Here is a 24,715-nt window from a genome sequence, read left to right as displayed (position 1 = left end):
TTGCTCTCCTTGGATATTCTTTAAACAGGTACTGTAGGTATGAGACACAAGATAGATAGACAGGTGTCAAGCAAGTCAGTAATGCTGTGGAGTATGTTATTGCAGAATGGTGCAAAGCTCATATGTTGACTGGGTCACCACTTGTCGTCACTCAGTATTATTAGGACAAGGCTGATTTGCCCAAGGAAGGGTTAGGCTTAGCTAGCGTCTCTTGCAAAGTGCTTTATCGCTACCAAAATGTTCACTACCATGCGGATTGGTTTGGGAGGTCAGAGGTAAAATCCCTCACTGGTTCCTGCTGGCCCCTAATCCGCCTCTCTAGTGATTAGCTATGCAATTTATTTTTTTATTTGGAGGAAAACTATGACTGGAAGATAATCAAAAATGATAATCATTTGATGTTGCAGTGATGTGGCATTGGCTGCTGGTGGCCCCCCTTTTATATACATAATGCAAACAGGCTTTTACCCTGACAGATTCCATGCTGAACTCTATTGGGAAGTGGTCTGCAGTGTGTGGCAGGCAGTAGTTCCCTCTCTGATAGAATCTGGTCACAGAGGGATCTGTAGCGATCATACATCAAGAAAATGTTTTTGCTGCTAATAGGCAAAAGTTTGTAACCTTCGCTTGGATCATATCAGATAATAGTGAGGACTGCTGAAAGGTAGTGATATAGCAGTCATGTAATTGTAGCCACCTCCAGTACCTGCAGTAAAAAAAATGTATCATATATACACATAGTCCTGCATTTTTTTTCCCTTTTATTTACAAAATGTTACTGCCATTAAATCAATGCTGCTGCAACAGCACAAATGGTATTTCACATTTACCCTTTTAGCAATACTTACTGTGGTTTGATATGACCCAGATGAGGCCCTTTTACACATACCCCATCACGTCGCGATACTCGCCCCCCCCCCCCTTACCGCAGCTTGTCGCAGTGGCCATTAAAGTCAGTGAGGCATGACACACTGCCTGCGGTGCGGCCGACGAGGCGGAAGTACTCCGAGCACCGCATAAGTGGCACACAAGCTGCCGTGCATTACTCTGCGACTCCCGGAAGCGCACTAGAAGTCATGTGTTCATTTTTTTCCTCTGGTCGCACCGTGGCTACAACACGTGGTGCGACTCTTTGGCCGCAATTGTTCCGAATAACACAGCTACCACAGTGCACAAGAATAAAAGGACCCTTAAGTACTCAATAGCTGCTAGGTACCCAACACATGGTACACGTACCCCAGCATGTCCTTAAGTAGGCCTCAGGGGGTACAGTAAATATAGTATAGCAATTTTGAAGGCTAAAAAATGATAAATAATTTACATATAAATAATACAAAAATACCCATTAGATCCCTTTTAAAAGCTTCGCTTTAAAAGGAACCTGAAGGGAGAGAAATATGGAGGCTACCATCTTCATTCTCTAGTAAACAATGCCAGTTGCCTGGCTTCTGTTCTGATTCTCTGACTCTAGTACTTTAAATTGAGCATGCGGAGCAGATGCTTTGACCCCGGTCTGACTCCACTGGCTGCATGCTTGTTGCAGGTGTGTGACTCAAGAACAACTAAGGGCTAGCTTTCACTAGGGGTGATTTTCACATGCAAATAGGATGGTAGTCTATGGATTTCAATACGCTGCTTTTCACTGTCAGAATTTGCATGTAAAAAAAAATGTATGGCATGCAGCAAAAAAATGTGCGTGTCAACTTACTGCCCACACAATGCTATGGGCCTATTCACATCTCTGTGTTGTAACTGATTGTGTTATTCAAATTCGCTGCAGGCAGGCCTTGAATTAACGTCTATGCCCAGTCTTTATTGCAGTTCACACACATTACAACATGTGCGTTATGCAACTGACCGCTGTGAACCTAGCTCAGCATAACAGCCAGGCAACTGGCATTGTTTATATAGGGAGTGAAGATGGCAGCCTCCATATTCCTTGCACTTTCAGCATGTGTGATTCTTAATGGGAACCAAAACAATGTCACCCTTAAAGGGAACCTAAAGCGAGTAAAATTATTTAAAATAAATACATGACATAGCTGCAAATGAATATTACATACTTACCTCACCGTCAGTTCCTCTCAGAAGCTCACCATTTTTTTTCTTACAGTGATCCCTTCCAGTTTTGACAATATTTTGTCAGAACTGAAATATTCCAGTTGCTGTCAGTTATATATCAGCAGCTGTCAGTTACAACTGAATGTGCAAGGTAATGCCCATGTTTCTGTATGGCTCAAGTGGGTGATATTTCAGTTTAACAGTGTGCTGACCAGGACGCTGTTATAGAGTAATGGCCATTTTTAAAATGCAGGACAGAGAATTCCATTGATTACAGTGGACAAATGGGACGCAGGAGAGGAGAAAGAGATTGAAGAGTAGACTACACAGGAGGTAAGTATGACCGGTGTAAGTATGACCGGTGTATGGTTATTTTGACTTTTTATTTTCAGTTCAGGTTCTCTTTAATAATCCCTGATTGTTTGGACAACATGTCCGTACAGTGCTTAAGCCCTGACATTTTGCCCTGTTATAGAAGTGCAGCATGTGCTGCTAATTGAAAAGGGGAAGAGGGAAGAAGAGCGGCATTTGAGCGAGCAAAACCTACAGCATGAGAACAAAAGGAAATAGATCGCTAAACAATTTGTAACAAACAAGTGTACTGTCGTGTACAATGAGGAATCGCTAAATGACATAATTCGCCAACTATGCATGCAATAGATACTTGGCTGTGAGGGATTATCATCTTAGCTGCACTAGAATTACCGTCTTAGCTGCATTTTGTTGTGTATAAATCCTTACTATAGCTGTACTTTATTCTGCTATATCTATGGCTTAGCAGGATGACCTCTGTGTACAACTATGTCTCAGGTGGCTTCTCCAAGGTCTCTGGTTTCACAATATCAATGAAGAAGCTGGTTGTATTGTTGAATCTGTGTTATGATTTGTGCAGTACCTTAATCATTATAAACCCTGCTACAGACATCAGATAGTTGTCTAGCGTACAATGCAACTGCCATCATATTCTCTACAAGCAGTGATCCTTGCCAGATGTGTACACCAGTGGCCACATATTATTTTCCTCTGGATATGAGAACATAGTGCGACCGTAGCAGTGCACGTTTTCACTCCCACAGGCATCATCGGGAGCTTACTGCGCAGGCACAGAACTGTACTGCGCCTGCACAGTAGGCTCCCAATGTGCGTATGGGAGTGAGGATGCGCACGGCCACGGCCACGCACCCACAGTGCTATTCGTGTAGTTAGACGAATAATTAGCAGGTCTACGGCGGTGACAAATAGAGGGGGCTTCAGTGACAGCGTGGGATTTAATAGCTGCAGGGGGTCGGTAGGAGCCCCAGGTAAATGACGCTTTTGGGGGGGTTACACCCCAGAAAACACCTTTAAGGCTTTGTTCTAATTATCAAAAGTTGGTTTGGCTTAGATTGGCCCTTTATTGGCGCTTAAGGGCCACTTCAATTGTAATAGTTCTAAGCTGTTCTCTGCAGCTCTGTAACTGTGGATAATTCCCAGAATATATTCCTGTGTACAGATACAGATTCCCGTGCAAAGTCTCCACATCAGAATCCTGGTTAACAGGTACGGCTCATTCTCTTGTGAAATATAATCTAACTCCAGTTTAACAAACTCAAATTAATTTGCAACTTTCTTCTTTTGTAGATGGTAATTCTCCTTAGAATATCAGCAGGTAAGTTCCTATGACTTTCTCTCAATTTCAACAATAATTAAATTTATACCAGCTTCTTCTTCTTTTTAGATTTCCTGGCTCACTCACTTTCCTGCAAAGGTAAGTCAGAAAGAAAACTGTGTGCACGTCAATGTTTCATTTTAGGAAAAAGGAACGGTAAAAACCAAAGGAAGGTGTTTAAGGATGCGAGAAGGGATACACAGTAGGGCAGAAGGAAAACAGTAAAAGAAGTATTAGAAAACTGGATAAAGGAACAAGAAGAAGAAAGACAAAAATTTTAAGTATGGAAGCAAAAAAGGCTGCATATATGTATAAAGGATAGGCTAATAAGCTATTAATCTTATAAACAGAGAGGGAATCTTACCTCTCTTGAAGAATTTGGACCAGTTTATTGAAAAAAAGGTCTTTTATTCAAGCACATAAAATTGAAAACGCGTTTCGCGGGTACTTGCCCGCTTCCCCAGGTCAGTGAAAAAAAAACAGGTGCCTTAACTGCTGTGGCTGTGTAGCAAGCATGAGCGCCTCTCTGTTCAGACAGAGAGGCGTTAAAGAATTGGTATGTGTACATGTATGTGTGTCATTTCAGAAGAAAGGCGTACAGTACAGTAAGAAGGCATATGCAAGTTGGAAGATGAAAAAAGAAGAAGATGGAAGACATCAAAAGTAAGTCAGAAAGAAAACAGTTTGTATATAAATGTGTCATTTTAGGAAGAAGGAGCAGTGAGAAAAGAAATCTTAGAAGATGCGAGAAGATGTACACAGGAGGGCAGAAGGAAGACAGCTATGGTAAGTATGAGAGCAATAAAAGACTGCATATATGTGTGTAATTTCAGAAAAGAAAGAGAACTAATACATAAAAAGGCATATGCATGTTGGAAAAGAAAAAAGAAGGTGGAAGACATCAAAAGTAAGTCGGAAGGAAAACAGTTTGTATATAAATGTGTCATTTTAAGAAGCAATAGCAGTAGGAAGAAAGAAATGTGCTGGAAGATGCAAGAAGTATACAGGAGTGCAGAAAGAAGACAGCAATGGTAAGTATGAGAGCAATAAAAGACTGCATATGTGTCATTTCAGAAAAAAAGAAGGAATAATACAAAGAAAGGCATATGCAAGTTTGAAGATGGACAGAGGGAGAAACTGAAGACAGCAGTGGTAAGTCAAAAAGAAAAGTATGTTGTATATAAATGTGTCATTTTATATAGAAGGAGCAGTGAAAAGAAGGAAAAGTCTTAGAACATTCGACAATTGGTGCACAGACGGGCAAAACTAAAGACAGCAATGGTAAGTATGAGAGCAAAAAAATACTGCATGTATGTGTGTCTTTTCAGAAAAAAAGGAGTACTACATTAGAAGGCATATGCATGATGGAAGATGAAAAAAGAAGATGATGGAAGACATCAAAAGTAAGTCAAAAGGAAAAGAGTTTGTATATAAACGTGTCATTTTAGGAAGAAGGCGCAGTGAGAAAAGAAATCTTAGAAGATGCGAAAAGAAGTACACAGGAGGGCAGAGGAAAGACAGTGTTAGTAAGTATGAGAGCAAAAAAATACGGCATGTATGTGTGTCATTTCAGAAAAGGAGTTCTGCATAAAAAGGCATATGCAAGTTGGAAGATGAAAAAAGAAGAAGATGGAAGACATCAAAAGTAAGTCAGAAGGAAAACAGTTTGTATATAAATGTGTCATTTTAGGAAGCAATAGCAGTAGGAAGAAACAAACGTGCATGAAGATGCAAGGAGTACAAAGGAGTGCAGAAGGAAGACAGCAATGGTAAGTATGAGAGCAATAAAAGACTGCATATGTCTGTCATTTCAGAAAAAAAGAAGGAATAATAAAAAGAAAGGCATATGCAAGTTTGAAGATGGACAGAGGGAGAAACTGAAGAAAGCAGTGGTAAGTTAAAAAGAAAAAATGTTGTATATAAATGTGTCATTTTAGGTAGAAGGAACAGTGAAAAGAAAAAAAAAGTCTTAGAACATGTGAGAATTGGTGCACAGGAGGACAGAAAAAAGACAGTGATGGTAAGTATGGGAGCAAAAAAAGGCTGCATGTATGTGTGTCATTTCAGAAAAAAGGGGTACTACATAAGAAGGCAAATGCAAATTGGAAGATAAAAAAAAAGAAAAAGATGTAAGACATCAAAAGTAAGTCAGAAGGAAAACAGTTTGTATATAAATGTGTCATTTTAGGAAGAAGTAGCAGTGAGAAAAGACATCTTTGAAGATGCGTGAAGAAGTACACAGGAGGGCAGAAGAATGACAGCAATGGTAATTATGAGAGCAAAAAGATACTGCATGTATATGTGTCATTTCAGAAAAAAAGGAGTACTACATAAGAAGGCATATGCAAGTTGGAAGATGAAAAAAAGAAGATGGAAGACATCAAAAGTAAGTCAGAAGAAAAACAGTTTGTATATTAATGTGTCATTTTAGGAAGCAATAGCAGTGAGAAAAGAAATCTTAGAAGATTCAAGAAGAAGTACACAGGAGGGCAGAAGGAAGACAGTTTTGGTAAGTATGAGAGCAAAAAAATACTGCATGTATGTGTGTCATTTCAGAAAAGGAGTACTGCATAAGAAGGCATATGCAAGTTGGAAGATGAAAAAAAGAAGAAGATGGAAGACATCGAAAGTAAGTCAGAAGGAAAACAGTTTGTATATAAATGTGTCATTTTAGGAAGCAATAGCAGTAGGAAGAAACAAACGTGCATGAAGATGCGAGGAGAAGTACACAGGAGTGCAGAAGGAAGACAGCAATGGTAAGTATGAGAGCAGTAAAAGACTGCGTATGTGTGTCATTTCAGAAAAAAAGGAGGAATAATAAAAAGAAAGGCATATGCAAGTTTGAAGATGGACAGAGGGAGAAACTGAAGACAGCAGTGGTAAGTTAAAAAGAAAAAATGTTGTATATAAATGTGTCATTTTAGGTAGAAGGAACAGTGAAAAGAAAGAAAAGTCTTAGAACATGTGAGAATTGGTGCAAAGGAGGACAGAAAAAAGGCAGTGATGCTAAGTATGGGAGCAAAAAAAGACTGCATGTATGTGTGTCATTTCAGAAAAAAAGGGGTACTACATAAAAAGGCATATGCAAATTGGAAGATAACAAAAAAGAAAAAGATGGAAGACATCAAAAGTAAGTCAGAAGGAAAACAGTTTGTATATAAATGTGTCATTTTAGGAAGAAGTAGCAGTGAGAAAAGACATCTTTGAAGATGCGTGAAGAAGTACACAGGAGGGCAGAGGAAAGACAGCAATGGTAAGAATGAGAGCAAAAAAATACTGCATGTATGTGTGTCATTTCAGAAAAGGAGTACTGCATAAGAAGGCATATGCAAGTTGGAAGATGAAAAAAGAAAAAGATGGAAGACAACAAAAGTAAGTCAGAAGGAAAACAGTTTGTATATAAATGTGTCATTTTTAGGAAGAAGGAGCAGTGATAAAAGATGTCTTAGATGATGTGAGACGAAGTACACAGGAGGGCAGAGGAAAGACAGCAATGGTAAGTATGAGAGCAAAAGAATACTGCATGTATGTGTGTCATTTCAGAAAAAAAGGAGTACTACATAAGAAAGCATATGGATGTTGGAAGATGAAGAGAGAAGATGGAAGACATCAAAAGTAAGTCAGAAGGAAAACAGTTTGTATACAAATGTGTCATTTTTGGAAGAAGGAGCTGTGAGAAAAGAAATTTTAGAAGATGTGAGAAGAAGTACACAGGAGGGCAGAAAGAAGACAGCGGTAGTAAGTATGAGAGCAATACAAGACTGCATATATGTGTGTCATTTCAGACAAGAAAGAGTAATAATACATGAAAAGGCATATGCATGTTGGAAGATGAAAAAAGAAGACGGTGGAAGACATCAAAAGTAAGTAAGAAGGAAAACAGTTTATATATAAATGTGTCATTTTAGGAAGAAGGAGCAGTGAGAATGAAATATTAGAAAATGCGAGAAAAAGTACACAGCAGAGCAGAAGGAAAACAGTGCTGGTAAGTATGAGAGCAAAAAAGACTGCATTTATGTGTATCATTTCAGAAAAAAAAGGAGTACTGCATAAGAAGGCAATTGCAAGTTGGAAGATTACAAAAGAAGAAGATGGAAGACATCAAAAGTAAGTCAGAAGGAAAAGAGTTTTTATATAAATGTGTCATTTTAGGAAGCAATAGCATTGAGAAAAGAAATCTTAGAAGAGGCGAGAAGAAATACACAGGGGGCAGAAGAATGACAGCAATGGTAAGTATGAGAGCAAAAAAATACGGCATGTATGTGTGTCATTTCAGAAAAAAAGGAGTACTACATAGGAAGGCATATGCATGTTGGAAGATGAAAAAAGAAGATGGAAGACATCAAAAGTAAGTCAGAAGGAAAACAGTTTGTATATAAATGTGTCATTTTAGGAAGCAATAGCAGTAGGAAGAAACAAACGTGCATAAAGATGCAAGAAGAAGTACACAGGAGTGCAGAAGGAAGACAGCAATGGTAAGTATGAGGCAATAAAAGATTGCATATGTGTGTCATTTCAGGAAAAAAAGGAATAATAAAAAGAAAGGAATATGCACGTTTGAAGATGGACAGAGGGAGAAACTGAAGACAGCAGTGGTAAGTTAAAAAGAAAAAAAGGTTGTATATAAATGTGTCATTTTAGGTAGAAGGAACAGTGATAAGAAAGGTCTTAGAACATAAGAGAATTGGTGCACAGGAGGACAGAAAAAAGCAGTGATGCTAAGTATGGGAGCAATAAAAGGCTGCATGTATGTGTGTCATTTCAGAAAAAAGGGTACTACATAAAAAGGCATATGCAAATTGGAAGATGAAAAAAGAAGATGGAAGACCACAAAAGTAAGTCAGAAGGAAAACAGTTTGTATATAAATGTGTCATTTTAGGAACAAGGAGCAGTGAGAAAAGAAATCTTAGAAGATGCGAGAAGAAGTACACAGGAGGGCAGAAGGAGGACAGTGTTGGTAAGTATAAGAGCAAAAATAGACTGTATGTATATGTGTTTTTTCAGAAAAACAGGATTATTACATAAGAAGGCATATGCATGATGGAAGATGAAAAAAGAAGAAGATGGAAGACATCAAAAGTAAGTCAGAACTAAAACAGTTTGTATATAAATGTGTCTTTTTAGGAAGAAGGAGCAGTGAGAAAAGATATCTTAGAAGATGCAAGAGGAAGTAAACAGGAGGGCAGAGAAAAGAGAGCAATGGTAAGAATAAGAGCATAAAAGGACTGCATGTATGTGTGTCATTTCAGAAAAAAAGGAGTACTGCATAAGAAGGCATATACAAGTTGGAAGATTAAAAAAGAAGATGGAAGACATAGAAAGTAAGTCCGAAGGAAAAGAGTTTGTATATAAATGTGTCATTTTAGGAAGCCATAGCATTGAAGAAAGAAATCTTGGAAGATGCGAGAAGAAGTACACAGGAGGGCAGAAGAATGACGGCAATGGTAAATATGAGAGCAAAGAAATACTGCATGTATGTGTGTCATTTCAGAAAAATAAGAGTACTACATAAGAAGGCATATGAAAATTGGGAGATGAAAAAAGAAGAAGTTGGAAGACATCAAAGGTACTGTAAGTCAGAAGGAAAACAGTTTGTATATAAATGTGTAATTTTAGGAAGAAGGAGCAGTGAGAAGAAATCTAAGAAGATGCGAGAAGAAGTACACAGGAGGGCAGAAGGAAGACACTGTTGGTAAGTATGAGAGCAAAAAAATTCTGCATGTATGTGTGTCATTTCAGGAAAAAGAAGTACTACAAAAGAAGACTTATGGAAGTTGAAAAAAGAAGAAGACAGAAGACATCAAAAGTAAGTCAGAAGGAAAAGAGTTTGTATATAAATGTGTCATTTTCGGAGGCAATAGCATTGAGAAAAGAAATCTTAGAAGACGCAAGAAGAAGTACACAGGAGGGCAAAAGAATAACAGCAATGGTAAGTATGAGAGCAAAAAAAATACTGCATGTATGTGTGTCATTTCGGAAAAAAGAAGTACTACATAAGAATCCATATGCATGTTGGAAGTTGAAAAAAAGAAGAAGATGGAAGACATCAAAAGTAAGTCAGAAGGAAAACCGTATATAAATGTGTCATTTTAGGAAGAAGGAGCAGTGAGAAAAGATATCTTAGAATATGTGAGCAGAAGTACACAGGAGGGCAGAGGAAAGACAGCAGTGGTAAGAATAAGAGCAAAAAAAAAGTTTGCATATATGTGTATCATTTCAGAAAAAAAGGAGTACTGCATAAGAAGGCATATGCAAGTTGGAAGATTACAAAAGAAGAAGATGGAAGACATCAAAAGTAAGTCAGAAGGAAAAGAGTTTGTATATAAATGTGTCATTTTAGGAAGCAATAGCATTGAGAAAAGAAATCTTAGAAGATGCACAGGAGGGCAGAAGAATGACAGCAATGGTAATTATGAGAGCAAAAAGATACTGCATGTATATGTGTCATTTCAGAAAAAAAGGAGTACTACATAAGAAGGCATATGCAAGTTGGAAGATGAAAAAAAGAAGATGGAAGACATCAAAAATAAGTCAGAAGAAAAACAGTTTGTATATTAATGTGTCATTTTAGTAAGCAATAGCAGTGAGAAAAGAAATCTTAGAAGATTCAAGAAGAAGTACACAGGAGGGCAGAAGGAAGACAGTGTTGGTAAGTATGAGAGCAAAAAAATACTGCATGTATGTGTTTCATTTCAGGAAAAGGAAGTACTACATAAGAAGGCATATGCAAGTTGGAAGGTGAAAAAAGAAGAATATGGAAGACATCAAAAGTAAATCAGAAGGAAAAGAGTTTGTTTATAAATGTGTCATTTTAGGAAGCAATAGCAGTGAGAAAAGAAATCTTAGAAGATGCGAGAAGAAGTACACAGGAGCGCATGAGGAACACAGTGTTGGTAAGTATTTAAGCAAAAAAAGACTGTATGTATGTGTCATTTAAAAAAAAGGAGTACTGCATAAGAAGACATATGCAAGTTGGAAGATTAAATAAAGAAGAAGATGGAAGACATCAAAAGTAAGTCAGAAGGATAACAGTTTGTATATAAATGTATCATTTTAAGAAGAAGGAGCAGAGAGAAAAGATATCTTAGAAGATGTAGAAGAAGAGTAGAAGTACACAGGAGGGCAGAGGAAAGACAGCAATGGTAAGAATGAGAGCAACAAAATACTGCATGTATGCGTGTCATTTCAGAAAAAAAAAGAGTACTACATAAGAAGGCTTATGGAAGTTGGAAGATGAAAAAAGAAGATGAAAGACAACAAAAGTAAGTCAGAAGGAAAACAGTTTGTATATAAATGTATCATTTTAGGAAGAAGGAGCAGAGAGAAAAGATATCTTAGAAGATGTAGAAGAAGAGTAGAAGTACACAGGAGGGCAGAGGAAACACAGCAATGGTAAGAATGAGAGCAAAAAAAGTCTGCATATATGTGTGTCATTTCAGAAAAAAGGAGTACTGCATAAGAAGGCATATGCAAGTTGGAAGATTAAAAAAAAAAAGAAAATGGAAGACATCAAAAGTAAGTCAGAAGGAAACAAGTTTGTATATAAATGTGTCATTTTAGGAAGCAATAGCATTGAAGAAAGAAATCTTGGAATATGCGAGAAGTAGTACACAGGAGGGCAGAAGAATGACAGCAATGGTAAATATGAGAGCAAAGAAATAGTGCATGTATGTGTGTCATTTCAGAAAAAAAGGGGTACTACAAAAGAAGGCATATGCAAGTTGGAAGATTACAAAAGAAGAAGATGGAAGACATCAAAAGTAAGTCAGAAGGAAAAGAGTTTGCATATAAATGTGTCATTTTAGGAAGCAATAGCATTGAGAAAAGAAATCTTTGAAGACGCGAGAAGAAGTACACAGGAGGGCAGAAGGAAGACAGTGTTGGTGAGTATTTAAGCAAAAAAAGACTGCATGTATGTGTGTCATTTCAGGAAAACGAAGTACTACATAAGAAGGCATATGCAAGTTGGAAGATGAAAAAAGAAGAAGATGCAAGACATCAATAGTAAGTCATAAGGAAAACAGTTTGTATATAAATGTGTCATTTTAGGAAGAAGGAGCAGTGAGAAAAGAAATCTTAGAAGATGCGAGAAGAAGTACACAGGAGCGCAGAAGGAACACAGTGTTGGTAAGTATTTAAGCAAAAAAAGACTGTATGTATGTGTCATTTAAAAAAAAAAAAAAAGGAGAGCTACATAAGAAGGCATATGCAAGTTGGAAGATGAAAAAAGAAGAAGATGGAAGACATCAAAAGTAAGTCATAAGGAAAACAGTTAGTATATAAATGTGTCATTTTAGGAAGAAGGATCAGAGAGAAAAGATATCTTAGAAGATGCGAGAAGAAGTACACAGGAGGGCAGAGGAAAGACAGCAATGGTAAGAATGAGAGCAAAAAAAAAGTCTGCATATATGTGTGTCATTTCAGAAAAAAAGGAGTACTGCATAAGAAGGAATATGCAAGTTGGAAGATTAAAAAAAAGAAGAAGATGGAAGACATCAAATGTAACTCAGAAGGAAAAGAGTTTGTATATACATGTGTCATTTTAGGAAGCAATAGCATTGAGAAAAGAAATCTTAGAAGATGCGAGAAGTACATAGGAGGGCAGAAGAATGTCAGCAATGGTAAGTATGAGAGCAAAAAAAGACGGCATCTATGTGTGTTATTTCAGAAAAAAGGAGTTCTACATAAGAAGGCATATGCAAATTGGAAGATGAAAAAAGAAGATGAAAGACATCAAAAGTAAGTCAGAAGGAAAACAGTTTGTATATAAATGTGTCATTTTAGGAAGAAGGAGCAGTGAGAAGAGATATCTTAAAAGATGTGAGAAGAAGTACACAGGGGGGCAGAGGAAAGACAGCAATGGTAAGAATGAGAGCAAAAAAGTCTGCATATATGTGTGTCATTTCAGAAAAGAAGGAGTACTGCATAAGAAGGCATATGCAAGTTGGAAGATGAAAAAAGAAGATGGAAGACATCAGAAGTAAGTCAGAAGGAAAAGAGTTTGTATATAAATGTGTCATTTTTAGGAAGCAATAGCATTAAAGAAATAAATCTTAGAAGATGCGAGAAGAAATACACAGTAGGGCAAAAGAATGACAGCAATAGTAAGTATGAGAGCAAAAAAATACTGCACGTATGCGTGTCATTTCAGAGCAGTGAGAAAAGAAATCTTAGAAAAGAAAGAAAAGTCTTAGAACATGTGAGAATTTGTGCAAAGGAGGACAGAAAAAAGGCAGCAATAGTAAGTATGAGAGCAAAAACAGACTGCATGTATGTGTGTCATTTCTGAAAAAAAGGGGTACTACATAAGAAGGCATATGCAAATTGGATGATGAAAAAAGAAGATGGAAGACAACAAAAGTAAGTCCGAAGGAAAACAGTTTGTATATAAATGTGTCATTTTAGGAAGAAGGAGCAGTGAGAAAAGAAATCTTAGAAGATGCGTGAAGAAGTACACAGGAGGGCAGAGGAAAGACAGCAATGGTAAGAATGAGAGCAAAAAAAGTCTGCATATATGTGTGTCATTTCAGAAAAAAAGGAGTACTGCATAAGAAGGCATATGCAAGTTGGAAGATGAAAAAAGAAGAAGATGGAAGACAACAAAAGTAAGTCAGAAGGAAAAGAGTTTGTATATAAATGTGTCATTTTTAGGAAGCAATAGCATTAAAGAAATAAATCTTAGAAGATGCGAGAAGAAATACACAGTAGGGCAAAAGAATGACAGCAATAGTAAGTATGAGAGCAAAAAAATACTGCACGTATGCGTGTCATTTCAGTAAAAAAGGAGTACTACATAAGAAGGCATATGCATGTTAAAAAAGAAGATGGAAGCCATCAAAAGTAAGTCAAAAGGGAAACAGTTTGTATAGTAATGTGTCACTTTTGGAAGAAGGAGCAGTGAGAAAAGAAATCTTAGAAGATGCGAGAAGAAGTACACAGGAGGGCAGAAGGAAGACAGCTGTAGTAAGTGTGAGAGCAATACAAGACTGCATATATGTGTGTCATTTCAGACAAGAAAGAGTAATAATACATAAAAAGGCATATGCATGTTGGAAGATGAAAAAGAAGAAGGTGGAAGACATCAAAAGTAAAAGGAAAACAGTTTGTATATAAATGTGTCATTTTAGGAAGAAGGAGCAGTGAGAATGAAATATTAGAAAATGCGAGAAGTACACAGCAGAGCAGAAGGAAAACAGTGTTGGTAAGTATGAGAGCAAAAAAGACTGCATGTATGTGTGTCATTTCAGAAAAAAAAAGAGTACTGCATAAGAAGGCATATGCAAGTTGGAAGATTACAAAAGAAGAAGATGGAAGACATCAAAAGTAAGTCAGAAGGAAAAGAGTTTTTATATAAATGTGTCATTTTAGGAAGCAATAGCATTGAAAAAAGAAATCTTAGAAGATGCGAGAAGAAGTACATAGGAGGGCAGAAGAATGACAGCAATGGTAAGTATGAGAGCAAAAATATACTGCATGTATGTGTGTCATTTCAGAAAAAAAGGAGTACTACATAAGAAGGCATATGCAAATTGTAAGATGAAAAAAGAAGAAGATGGAAGACATCAAAAGTAAGTCAGAAGGAAAACAGTTTGTATATAAATGTGTCATTTTAAGAAGCAATAGTATTGAGAAAAGAAATCTTGGAAGATGCGAGAAGTGCACAGGAGGGCAGAAGAATGACAGCAATGGTTAATATGAGAGCAAACAAATACGGCATGTATGTGTGTCATTTCAGAAAAAAAGGAGTACGTCATAAGAAGGCATATGCAAGTTGGAAGATGAAAAAAAGAAGAAGATGGAAGACATCAAAAGTAAGTCAGAAGGAAAACAGTTTGTATATAAATGTGTAATTTTAGGAAGAAGGCGCAGTGAGAAAAGATATTTTAGAAGATGCGAGAAGAAGTACACAGGAGGGCAGAGGAAAGACAGCAATGGTAAGAATGAGAGCAAAAAAATGTCTGCATATATGTGTGTCATTTCAGAAAAAAAGGAGTACTGCATATGAAGGCATATGCAAGTTGGAAGATTAAAAAAGAAGATGAAAGACATCAAAATTAAGTCAAAAGGAAAACAGTTTGTATATAAATGTGTCATTTTAGGAAGCAATAGCAGTAGGAAGAAACAAACGTGCATGAATATGCGAGAAGAAGTACACAGGAGTGCAGAAGGAAGACAGCAATGGTAAGTATGAGAGCAGTAAAAGACTGCGTATGTGTGTCATTTCAGAAAAAAAGAAGGAATAATAAAAAGAAAGGCATATGCAAGTTTGAAGATGGACAGGGGGAGAAACTGACGACAGCAGTGGTAAGTAAAAAAGAAAAAAAATGTTGTATATAAATGTGTCATTTTAGGTAGAAGGAACAGTAAAAATAAAGAAAAGTCTTAAAACATGTGCGAATTGGTGCACAGGAGGGCAGAAGAATGACAGCAATGGTAAGTATGAGAGCAAAAAAATACGGCATGTATGTGTGTCATTTCAGAAAAAAAGAAGTACTACATAAGAAGGCATATGCATGTTGTAAGATGAAAAAAGAAGAAGATGGAAGACATCAAAAGTAAGTCAGAAGGAAAACAGTTTGTATATGAATGTGTCATTTTAGGAAGAAGGAGCAGTGAGAAAAGATATTTTAGAAGATGTGAGAAGAAGTACACAGGAGGGCAGAAGAATGACACCAATAGTAAGTATGAGAGCAAAAAAAAAACTGCATGTGTGTGTGTCATTTCAGAAAAGAAGGAGTACTGCATAAGAAGGCATATGCAAGTTGGAAGATGAAAAAAAGAAGAAGATGGAAGACATCAAGAGTAAGTCGGAAGGAAAACAGTTTGTATATAAATGTGTCATTTTAGGAAGCAATAGCAGTAGGAAGAAACAAACGTGCATGAAGATGTGAGAAGAAGTACACAGGAGTGCAGAAGGAAGAAAGCAATGGTAAGTATGAGGCAATAAAAGACTGCATATGTGTGTCATTTCAGAAAAAAAGGAATAATAAAAAGAAAGGAATATGCAAGTTTGAAGATGGACAAAGGGAGAAACTGAAGACAGCAATGGTAAGTTAAAAAGAAAAAAATGTTGTATATAAATGTGTCATTTTAGGTAGAAGGAACAGTGAAAAGAAAGGTCTTAGAACATGTGAGAATTGGTACACAGGAGGACAGAAAAAAGGCAGCGATGGTAAGTATGGGAGCAAAAAAAGACTGCATGTATCTGTGTCATTTCAGAAAAAAAGGGTACTACATAAGAAGGCATATGCAAATTGGAAGATGGAAAAAGAAGATGGAAGACCAGAAGGAAAACAGTTTGTAAATGAATGTGTCATTTTAGTAAGAAGGAGCAGTGAGAAAAGATATCTTAGAAGATGCGAGAAGAAGTACACAGGAGGGCAGAAGGAGGACAGTGTTGGTAAGTATGAGAGCAAATATAGACTGTATGTATGTGTGTCATTTCAGAAAAAAAGGATTATTACATAAGAAGGCATATGCATGTTGGAAGATGAAAAAAGAAGGAGATGGAAGACATCAAAAGTAAGTCAGAACTAAAACAGTTTGTTTATAAATGTGTCTGTTTAGGAAGAAGGAGCAGTGAGAAAAGATATCTTAGAAGATGCGAGAAGAAGTACACAGGAGGGCAGAGAAAATAGAGCAATGGTAAGAATGAGAGCAAAAAAAGTCTGCATATATGTGTGTCATTTCAGAAAAAAACGAGTACTGCATAAGAAGGCATATGCAAGTTGAAAGATTAAAAAAGAAGAAGATGGAAGACATGGAAAGTAAGTCTAAAGGAAAGGAGTTTGTATATAAATGTGTCATTTTAGGAAGCAATAGCATTGAAGAAAGAAATCTTGGAAGATGCGAGAAGAAGTACACAGGAGGGCAGAAGAATGATGGCAATGGTAAATATGAGAGCAAAGAAATACTGCATATATGTGTGTCATTTCAGAAAAAAGGAGTACTGCATAAGAATGCATATGCATGTTGGAAGATGAAAAAAGAAGAAGATGGAAGACATCAAAAGTAAGTCAGAACTAAAACAGTTTGTATATAAATGTGTCTTTTTAGGAAGAAGGATCAGTGAGAAAAGATATCTTAGAAGATGCGAGAAGAAGTAAACAGGAGGAAGAAAGCGGTAGTAAGTATGAGAGCAATAAAAGACTGCATATATGTGTTTCATTTCAGAAAAGAAATAAATAAAAAGGCATATTTGGAATATGAAAGAATTAATATGCCATACTTGCCTAAGAGGGAAGCCTCTGGAGTCTATAGAGGCTTCCCCCTGCTTGCGGTTCCCCAGTCATTTCATACATAGGCTTGGTGGACATTTGACCCAGGGTTGCTCGTAACCTACGCCAGTGCAAATCTACGCATCGTAGTTCGTAGGCAAAGCTTAAAAACTACACTTACGTATTTACGTGTAGTCGTAGTACCGCTATTTGTAGCTTCGTCCGGTAAGCGTAGTTGACATATGTATTGCAAAGTCAACTACGCGTGCGGTAACCACGTCTATTTTTCTGCGTACGGATCATTGTTTTCAATTGCGCATGCGCAGAAAAATTATTGCCCTTCTATGCGTATACAATTCTGCATTGGAGGGTGGAATGTACGTGTTTAATTGTTCACGCATGCACATATTTAGTGGATTAATGCAGAATTTTTTCCGCATAAGGGCATAAGCGTCCGCATACACTATGCTTCGCACTACGCGAACCTTCCGTATTTTATCGTGTAGTCTACAAAATGCAAACATAGCGAATGTTTTGATTTCAAAACTGTACTTTGCGAAGCGTAATTGCGTAGAACTACTCGTACTTCCAGTGTAGCGAAGTTGGCTGACTATGACCATCCCTGATATGCATGTTGGAAGATGAAAAAAGAAGAAGGTGGATGACATCAAAAGTAAGTCGGAAGAAAAAAGTTTGTATATAAATGTGTCATTTTAGGAAGCAATAGCAGTAGGAAGAAAGAAACGTGCATGAAGATGCAAGAAGCAGTACACAGGAGTGCAGAAGGAAGACAGCGATGGTAAGTATGAGAGCAATAAAAAACTGCATATGTGTGTGATTTCAGAAAAAAAGAAGGAATAATACAACATATAACAAAGAAAGGCATATGAAAGTTTGAAGATGGACAGGGGGAGAAACTGACAACAGCAGTGGTAAGTCAAAAAGAAAAAAATTGTTGTATATTAATGTGTCATTTTAGGTAGAAGGAGCAGTGAAAAGAAAGAAAAGTCTTAGAACATGTGAGAATTGTTACACAGAAGGACAGAAGAAAAGCAGCGATGGTAAGTATGGGAGCAAAAAATACTGCATGTATGTGTGTCATTTCAGAAAAAAAAGAGTACTACATAAGAAGGCATATGCATGCATTTTATTTGCATCAAGAGTATGGCTGTTAAAACTGAATATTAGCATTTCATTTATCAACTCGATGTTAAATGGCTCTACAGAGATAATTTAAAGAGCTCAGTAGTGCAGGTGTTTGTGTCATCTGATTTACTATCAAAGTTAACAAGTTTTTCTCTTAAGCCTGGTAAACGTCTTCAATTATAATTGTCCAATGATTGGCCAGTTTTACTACCTCCATGTTGTGTGAGGGCCAACAGATTTTTTTTTATATTGTAAACAGATTATGTAGGTAAACTCTCATACTACATGGAGGTGGTAAAATTGGTCAATGATTGGCCGATGAATATTGAATGTGTATAGGCATTAGGACTCTTTTCCACAGGCAGCTGGAGGCGGTGAATAAGGAATTCACCGCCTCCAGCTGCCTGTGGAAAAGAGTCCTAATGCCTACACATTGCAGTATCTGGTGTTACTGTAGTCATCTGTCTTGAGTCAAATGGACTAGAAACAGATGCTGCCACTGCCAGTGGTAAGTGTGGCTTATCCCAGGGTGCATAGTCTCTTGTTAACACACAACACACAACTGTGGCCACAAAACCAGGGATAAGTGTGTGTGAGTGCGATAACACCTGCAGACGCCCAGTAGGACCAGCAGGACAGTAGCAAGCACATACACAAATACAGTGCCTGCCCACTTCATCCAAACCATAAATGCCTGGTAGATAGCGAGAAGGCAACCAGCAAGTGTCTGCCCTCTGTTCTCACTAACCCAACTAGGCAGTTTTATGTAAAATGGGTCCCTGGGGAAAAAATGAATGGAGGGCCCCTTGATTTGACCAGAACATCCCCGATTTGGGAGTCCCTAAGAAGTTAGAGACACTGGACAACCGCCCAGTTTGGCCTTATAAAAGCATTGGCACTGATCACATGACTACATTTTAAAAACAAATTTTAGCTTTGGATTATATAGATAACATTTAGATTCTGTTTCCCACAGTATTAGATGGTTTTTTCAATAAGGTTCTCACTTCTTCAGGCCATAAAACATACAAAAAAATGAGGGTACTTTCAGCTGCACCTCATTATTAGTTCTAAAAGATGTTTCATTACTGCTGCATATAAAATGCCCGGGAATCTCTTCCTTGCTTAGAACTGAGGACACTGCCTTGTAGGAGTGATGAAGCTTCTAGAACTGAAAAAGGTATTCAGCTGGAGAGACTTAAAGGACAACTGAAGTGAGAGGGATATGGAGGCTGCCATATTTATTTCCTTTTAACCTCCTTAGCGGTACGCAGTTTCTGAGGCTGCGTCCGCCAGGAGGTTTTTTGCCCCCAACTTTTTTTTAAAAACACTTTAGCTAGCATTTCGCTAGCTAAGCGTATGTGCAAGGTTGCTCCGGTCCCCCCCATGTCCGCCGATTGCCGCCGGCTATACATACCTCGGCACGATCCCGCGTAAAGCGCAATTTCCTGGTCGGCTTCCACCTTTGCTATGGCGATGATCGGAGATGACGTCATGACGTCAGCCGCAATCCCGATCGCCGTCATCGCGAAGCCTGGAGCCGATTGGGCGGCTGCGCCGGCGTGGGAACGCTGGGGGGTACATATCCCGGAAGTAATTGCAGGCGATCGCGGGGGACTGGAGCAACTTTCTGCATACGCTTAGCTAGCGAACCGCTAGCTAAATCGTATTGCACCAGTTTAAAAAAAAAAGTAATGGGGCCATGTGATCCTCTGCAGCGGCTACCCTGTGTGTAGCACGGGGTTACCGCTAAGGAGGTTAAACAATACCAGTTGCCTGGCAGCCCTGCTGATCTATTTGGCTGCAGTAGTGTCTGAATAACATCAGAAACAAGCATGCAGCCAATCTTGTCAGATCTGACAGTAATGTCAGAAACACCTGATCTGCCTCATGCTTGTTCAGGTCCTATGGCTAGAAGTATTAGAGCTAGAGGATCCGCAGGACAGCCAGTCAACTGGTATTGCTTAAAAGGAAATAAATATGTCAGCCTCCATATCCCTCTCATTACAGTTATCCTTTAATATCATAGGGTATATTTAATATAATTGTATCTTAAGGGTTTACTAGGATCGAGCTGCTTCTCTTCCTCTCCATTCTGCCCTTTTTCTCATGTTTTAACGCAAAACATGTCAGAAACCTGGGCAGTAGAAAAGGATGAAAATGAATATTACCAAGACAAAATACATCTCTGGGACAATCCTCTGTGAAACCTCCATATGAAAGCAGCCTTACAATGTGTTTCGTGGGGGTTCTCCTGCTCTTCCTCAGATTAAATCTTGCATTTCAGCCCAAAGGGTTGTATTTTAGGGGAATCCCATACTATATGCCTTAAGTCTCCAGTCACAAGTTGACATCTCCAGCACAAGTTTGAAGTTGAAGGAAAGATTTTATGTAATTCATCCAGAGTACGGTACCAGAAAGTAAGAAATTTGTAATTCTGTTCTTGCGCGTAAACATTGAGTGATGTCTTATGTGCCTTAAGAAATATTTGGTCCCACTGCACATCAGAGCTGCCCCCCCCCCCCCCAGTGCCCCATGCCACTCAGCTTGAAAGGGTAGAAGCACCTGTCTATCGATTGGATTGAGCAGATTGTAATGCCATGAGGTTGTGTGCCTATTATGGTCTTGAGATCTACATTTCTGATCAAATGGCATGTATGTGCACGTAAGGTATGGGGCCATCTTCCCAGTAGAGGCGAAATGGGCAATTTGGCAGTATTTCCAATGAGAGATTGGATTAGGAGAAGTCAGTGATTTGCAAGTTTCGTATGGGGCTTTGACAAGGTGTTGTTGACTTGCGCTGTGGCAGATGGATTTGAGTATATGAGTCCTATCCAAGACCTCATTGTCATGCCCTGTCCCAGATTGGTAAAACTGCAGATGTGTAATCCCTGGAGACCCTGCCAAGGGCCTTCTTGGTGTCTGTAGACAGAAACATACCCTCCACAGAACGCTGAGAGAACCAGGAGTGCACACCAATTACCTTGGTGGTATTGTCATGTGTCTTCTGCCAAATCACCAATCCCACATGGTCTTTATTCACTTTGTCAGCAACCATCTCTTGCAGGCGCATGGCCAATATTCTTGTTAATATTTTCACATCTAGGTTTAGCAAGGATATTGGCTGGTAGCTCTGACCAAGACCTGGGTCCTTGCCACTTTTAGGTAACACTGTGATGTGAGCCTCAAGCAACTGTTGAGAGGGAGTGATGCCAGGAGGGATCCCATTAAATGCCTTAAGGAAGGCTGGAGCCAGAGCAGCAGCATAAAACCTATAGTACTGCAAGGTTAGGCCATCTGGGCCTGGACTTTTGGGGTGATCGAGGAGAAACCAAATTCGGCCAACAAATTGGATATGTCAGCCCTTCTACTCTCAGGGCTGAGAGCAGTAGCTGAGCTAGAGTTCAAATTGTAGAGCTGAGAGTAATATTGTTTGGAGGCGCTGGCTATATCTTTGAAAGGGCGACACAGTTTCCCTTCTGAATTTTTAACCTGCGGAACTAGTCTAGAGGCCTGTCTTTTCCTAAGTAATCTAGCCAAAAGTGTGCCAGACTTGTTCCCAAATTCATAAAATTGCTTGGTTTGTAGCATACATTTTCATTTGCATTCACTTTGTAGGTGGTATAAGAGTTTCTCTCTCAGAGAGTGCAGTTTCTGTAACATGGCCTGTACTAGAGAGTAGAGACATCTTATGCTGCTGCTCCTATTTTTGAATCTTAGATATAAGAAACTCATGCCTAGCCAGTTTGTATTTTTTTGGAGAGCCCCCAGTTTGAGAAGTACACCCCTAATGACCACCTTGTGGGCTTCCCACACCGTTAGAACATTGCAGAAGAGCATGGAAACTCCAGGAGCACATAAAACTTAATTTCTTGATTAATATTCTTAAAAATAGATGTACCGTTAGACCAGGAACCTCATCAGTAGTGTTTTCTCTAAAATAATTGTGCAAAGCCTCAGTGATCTCCCTACAACCGGAGTCATCTGTGAGCAACTGAGGGTTCAATCTCCAATGGTTCTGTGTGCCCCGAGTAGCGGTAAGGCCAATTGGAGAAAAACAGCAGCATGATCTGAGATATTCCACATTCTGAACATGACAGAGGCCTCTTACCTGTGTGTCTTATCATGTGCTTTACAAAAGTCTGAACATGAATACGGTCTCCTGTGTAAGTTTATTTATAATATCCACAGGGCTGCGCCAACAGTGATGCAAAAATACAGTAGATATTCTCAGTTCCGGTTCCTCTCGAACGTGATGGCGTCAGATGCACTGGAAGTAGTTGGGTGGAGCTACTTCCAGTGCGTCTGACGTCATCACGTTCGAGAGGAACCGGTTGAACTTTGCTAGCGGTACGCTGAGGCAGTGGAGTGTGGCTGTGCAGTGGTCAGGAGTGAAACACGGGACGCCGTGGTGGACCAGATGGCAAGACAGACCCCGCTGTTGGCTCATTGATGTGCAATAGTAACAATACAACCTACGTGAGTGCGCATTTGGTGTGCGGGTGCTTACAATTGTCTAAACGTTTTTACTCTAAATATGAAAAAAGCTGCTCCCTTCACATGTCTATGAAGGTTTCCATTCTGTTTAAAAACATTTCCCTCATTCTGAATATGAACAATATATTGTTAGGTGAACAGAGGCGCCAGAAGGATAAAAGTACATAAATTTTTTTAAAAAATTGCTGGGAGGAAGTGGTGGACTCGCCTCCGTTAAAGCAGACACCAAGGACTGTAAATATATAGATATACACATTTATTGAAAATACCCCAAAGATGCAACGCGTTTCGTGGGCACAGCCCACTTCTTCAGGCAATAAACGGGATAAACAACAGCAATTCAGTTATAGCACACAGAGGCGCTCTGCTTGCTATAACTGAATTGCTGTTGTTTATCCCCTGCTTATTGCCTGAAGAAGTTGACTGTGCCCGCGAAACGCGTTGCATCTTTGAGGTATTTTCAATAAATGTGTATATCTATATATTTACAGTCCTTGGTGTCTGCTTTAACGGAGGCGAGTCCACCACTTCCTCCCAGCAATTTTTTAAAAATTGGATGTACTTTTATCCTTTTGGCGCCTCTGTTCACCTACCAATATATTTGAGTCCACCCCAGGTGGAGGGGTGATCTACCCCCTTTCTTCCTATCTACAGAGAGCGACTTCTTAATCCTGAGTGAGGACAAGTCTAATCTCCTCACCTGCCTAATGAGTGGTTACCTAGGTGGTAACCCGTGTTTGTGAGTATTACCATCTCACTGTTTCATTTATCCAATCAATCTTGACATACTACACCATATTGGGCTCTCGATTTCTCTTCAACTTTAGTTTCCTGAATATGAACAAGGCTTCTCCCCGTGTGAGTTTTTAGGTGTCTCTGAAGGCTCTTTCTACCATGAAAAGTTTTCCCACATTCTGAACTTGACAGAGGCCTCTTGTCTTATCATGAGCTTTACAAAAGTCTGATCATGAATACGGTCTGTCACATGTGTGAGTTTTCTGGTGTCTATGAAAGTTTCCTCTATTATAGAAATCTTTCCCGCACTCTGAACTTCAAAAAGGCCGCTCCACCGTATGTATTCTCACAGGTCCATGAAGGTTTCCTTTCTGAGTAAATAATTTCCCATACTCTGAACATGAATAAGGCTTCTCACCTGTGTGAGTTTCTAGGTTTCTCTGAAGGCTCTTTCTATCATGTAAAGTGTTCCCACATTCTGAACATGACAGAGGCCTCTTACCTGTTTGTCTTATCATGTGCTGTACAAAAGTCTGAACATGAATACAGTCTGTCACCTGTGTGAGTTTTTCTTGTCTATGAAAGTTTCCTCTTTCACAGAAAACTTTCCCGCATTCTGAATTCAGAATAAAAAAGGCCGCTCCCCAGTGTGTATTCTCATGTGTCTATTAAGGTTTCCATTCTGAGTAAAACATTTCCCACACTCTGAACATGAATACGGCGTCTCACCTGTGTAAGTTTTTGGGTGTCTCTGAAGGCTCTTTCTATCATTAAAAGTTTTTCCACTTTCTGAATGACAGAGGCCTCTTACCTCTGTGTCTTATCATGTGCTTTACAAAAGTTTGAACATCAATACGATCTGTCGCCTGTGTGAGTCTTTTGGTGTTTATGAAAGTTTCCTATGTCATAGAAAACTTTCCTGCACTCTGAACATGAATAAGGCCACACCCCAGTGTGTATTTTCATGTGTATTAAGATTTCCATTCTGATTGAAACATTTCCCACCCTCTGAACATGAATGTTTCTCACCTGTGAGTTTTTAGGTGTCTCTGAAGGCTCTTTCTACCATGAAAAGTTTTTCCACATTCTGAACATGTCAGAGGCCTCTTACCCATGTGTCTTATCATGAGCTTTTCAAAAGTCTGCACATGAATACAATCTGAGACTGTCAGCTGTGTGAGTCTCTCTGTGTTTATGAAAGTTTCCTCTGTCATAAAAATATTTCCCGCACTCTGAACATGAAAAATGCTGCTCCCCAGTGTGTATTCTCATGTGTCTATTAAGGTTTTCATTTTGAGGTGTCTCTGAAGGCTCTTTCTACCATGAAAAGTTTTCCCACCTTCTGAACATGACAGAGGCCTCTTACCCATGTGTTTTATCATGAGCTTTTCAAAAGTCTGAACATGAATC

This window comes from Hyperolius riggenbachi, chromosome 2, assembly GCF_040937935.1.
Source record: "Hyperolius riggenbachi isolate aHypRig1 chromosome 2, aHypRig1.pri, whole genome shotgun sequence".
In the NCBI taxonomy this organism is placed as follows: Eukaryota; Metazoa; Chordata; class Amphibia; order Anura; family Hyperoliidae; genus Hyperolius; species Hyperolius riggenbachi.
Note: the sequence above shows the minus strand (reverse complement) of the source record.